Source organism: Notechis scutatus, chromosome 5 (genome assembly GCF_049901735.1).
Source record: "Notechis scutatus isolate UNSWTSFEM ecotype Mainland chromosome 5, rNotScu1.2, whole genome shotgun sequence".
In the NCBI taxonomy this organism is placed as follows: domain Eukaryota; kingdom Metazoa; phylum Chordata; class Lepidosauria; order Squamata; family Elapidae; genus Notechis; species Notechis scutatus.
In genome coordinates this window covers 64,271,181-64,274,930 of record NC_142013.1, presented here as the reverse complement: position 1 = coordinate 64,274,930, position 3,750 = coordinate 64,271,181, and positions in this window count along the sequence as shown.

Below are 3,750 nucleotides of genomic sequence, written 5' to 3'. Positions count from 1 at the left end.
CCAATTCCTGACTTGTTTATTCTTAAGGAATTCACCAATAAAAATGCTGTTGCTGCTTTACCTTTTTCTGCTTGTAAAAACTGTATAAAAGCAATAAACACTGCTCAGGCAGTCAGACTTCTTGGCACCCTGCAAATGACTGGTCTTTGACTCCATCATTTAGCGTTATCTTTTCTATCAAAAGAATTATTTTGATTCAAGTTACTATTCTTAACATTCTTATGTAGATACTTGTAAAATTATTTAAGGCCTTAAAATGTATGTTCTGAAAATATGTATCTGTTTTAAATTGAGCATAAGCCTTGAAGCAGACTCCAGCAATGAATAAACTTAAAAAACAAATGCATTCTAAATAATTATTGAAGTGAACTTTCCATATTGAAACATCAAAAGTATGGGATACTCATTGTAAAAATTTGTGCAATAACTTCCATTAGCATCATATTATGGTCTGAATTTTACATATGGTCTCAATCTGTGCAAAGAGAAAAAGAAAGATCTTTTTTTTAAAATAGACTTTATTGAATTTTTATTACATTAAAAACATAAGAAATGTATAACTCAATAACAGCTATTTGTAGTGCTTATCGTATGACAATAATTTGTGCATTATTTACAGGTATTAATTTATGCATAATTATATTCTTATTCTATTACTTATATTTAATAATTACCTATCCTAAATCTATCTCCGATCTATCCAGCTATACCATTGTTCCCACACCTTATAAAATATTGAAGCTTCTTTATCTTTTAAACTCAGCTTTAATTTATCCATTTCAGCACAGTTCATAACTTTTTGTATAACCAGTTTCTCTGCGGGTATGTATGGCTGTTTCCAACATTGGGCAAAGGCAATCCTGGCAGCAGTCAATATGTGTAATAATAAGTATTTTGTGCTCTTTACATTTTTTTTTTTGAAGATCCCCAATAGGAAGAGTTCTGGTTCTAAATCTAATTGTTCATTGGTAATTTCCTGTAGCCAATTTTTTATTTTAAGCCAATATTTTTGAGCCTCTGGGCAAGACCACCACATATAATAATATGTTCCCTCTATTTTTTTTACATTTCCAACATATAGGACACATTTTAGGGTACATTTTCGGTAACCTTGAAGGGGGTAAGTGCCACCTATAGAACATTTTATATGCATTTTCTTTGTATGCTGCTGATTTTGTTAATTTGTGATTTCTGTTCCATACAGTCTCCCAATTTGATAACTTTATCTTGTGACCAATATTTTGACCCCCTGCGATCATGCATCCTTTCACTACTTCTTCTAATTCTACTTCCAGGAGATATTTGTAAATTTTGGTAATATGTTTTTTATCTGGGCCTAATAAAATTTTGTTTAATTGTTGTGGTTTCAGATATATTCTGTAATCCTTTATGTCCTTTTTATATTGGCTTTGTATTTGGAAATAAGCCCACCAGTCTACTCGTAGCCCTTGTTCTTCGAGCTCTTGTATTGTTTTTAAATTTCCATGAATATCCAATAAGTCTTTATACTTTAACATTTTGTTCAGATCTAAATTATTTGGGTGGGTCGTTGCTTCCATTGTGGATAGCCAGATTGGGATTTTTATATAATGTTTCTTTTTAACTTTGATCTCGTTGTTTATCAACGAATCTCTAATCAGATGTCTGTGGAAATATTTTTGTTTGGTGGGTCCTGTATCCCAAAGAAAGGCATGCCATCCTCTCTGAAGGTCATGATCTTCTATAGCTAATATTCTTTTATTCTTTAAGTTAATCCAATCTTTTAGATTTAGCCAAACTAATATTGCTGCACTATAATATAATTCCCAGTTTGGCAATCCAAAACCTCCTCTGTTCTTCATATCTTGTAGTAATTTCATTTTTATTCTGGGTTTTTTATCCTGCCAAATAAATTTAAAGATCTTTATATCACTTGCCACCTGCTAAGAATTAAAGAAAAAAAGTATTCATATCATATTATTTCTTTATGGTGTAAGCAATGTTATATACATAGAAGATATAGTAATCCAAATAAAAGTATGAGATAAGAAAAATAAAAGAAAGTATAGATTCATTCATTCTACATCTCCAATACTATCATTACAACCTATTCTTTTTTATCCCATATCCATACATAGTTGCATACCTATCTGTTTGCCCTTTAAACTTTCCCTCTTTTACTTTACATGGAAAAATAGAAAAAGAGTAGAAAGCATGAACATCAGAGTAGTCTATATATGGAGAAGTGTATTGAAGAAGTAATAAGATGGGTTGAGGCATCAAGAAAAATGATACCATATCTTAAAGGTTTTAAAGAAAAACATACTGTGAAAAAAGCATTAGCCTCCCAAAGCTTTGATTCCTCTTTTATTCAGCACCCTTTTCCCATCTGGATAAATGCCAAAGAAATCAACTGAGGACCATGAGTTGTTAAGCAAGCACCCCCCCCCCCAATCCAAGCCATTCTGGCCTTGGTCCCTCTTACCTCCCAAACCTCAATAAGGTAAGGGAATACCTATCCTAGCTCTTCCCTTTTGGCTGCTCCATATTGCATGGCAGCAAGCTGACTCACAACTGCTTACCGCCCTCTCAGAAGTCATAAATATCCCAGACCAGTGCCAGCTGCAATTCCCCCTCACCACCCTACACATTCCAAAACCCCTGCCACCCTGCGCTTTGTAGCCACAGTTGAACTTTGCTGTTTTCCTGCTCCCATTGCTGATGAAAAATGACCAGCCAGATGCTGGGCCAGACTGGGCTGGACTTCAGCTGGGGGGGGGGGGGTGTCAAAAGAAGCCCCAGAGCCGAAGCATGCCAAATGCCCTTTTATAAAAAGCTCCTGGACCACAGCATACAAAAATACCCCTTTGCAGAAAATGTTCCTGGGCCAAGCTAGCAAAAGAAAAAAGAAAAAAAGGAGGGGAGGAGCCAAAAACTGCCCCAGAATCATAGCATGCTAAAAAGTTTCTTTACCTTTGCTGCTTTGGGCTTTTTATTTTTTATTTTATTTTTGGAAATGCAAAGCCTGCCTTATCCAGAAGCTCTTTGCAAAGGGGCTTTTGGTATGCTATATGCTCTGGGGGTACTTTTGGCTTTTTTTTTCACAGCATGAACCCCAGGCCCAGGCCAACATTAAGGCCAGCCATGCCTTGTCAGCAGAAGCAAGAAAAAAGAAGAGCAAAGATGGCAAAATCAGCTGGGACAGTACAGCACAAGGTGGCCGGAGACCAAAAGGGCATGGGTGTCGGTGGGGGGAAACATAGTTAGGTGGTATTTCTGCAATCGTAAGTGCAGGTAGTCTTCTAGGCTCCCAAATTTTGATCATAAGACCACTGTAACAGTTGTAACTTTGGGCACATGAATCCTAAGTTTCTTCATTTAGCACTGCCATAACTTTGAATGGTCACTAGGTGAATTATCATAAATCAAGGTCTACCTATACATTCTTAAACTGTTCTATAAGCTGACATGTTAGAATTGTAGATCATTTTTTTAATCTATAAACAGCTTCTATTTATAGAGGTAAATCAGAGGTAAAAAGTATGAAATATATTTTCAAGTATGCTGAAAATTAAAATATAATATACTGACCCAAAGAGGAAAAAAACAATGAATTTATTTTTATAACAATTTATTGTTACTAGATATAATGAATTTACATTACATAAATTATCTATACATCCAAATGATCCAAATGATACCCCCATACACATGAGGAAGCTTTCACCAGGTTCGGAAGCAACCAATATTTTAGTAGATTGCAAAATCATC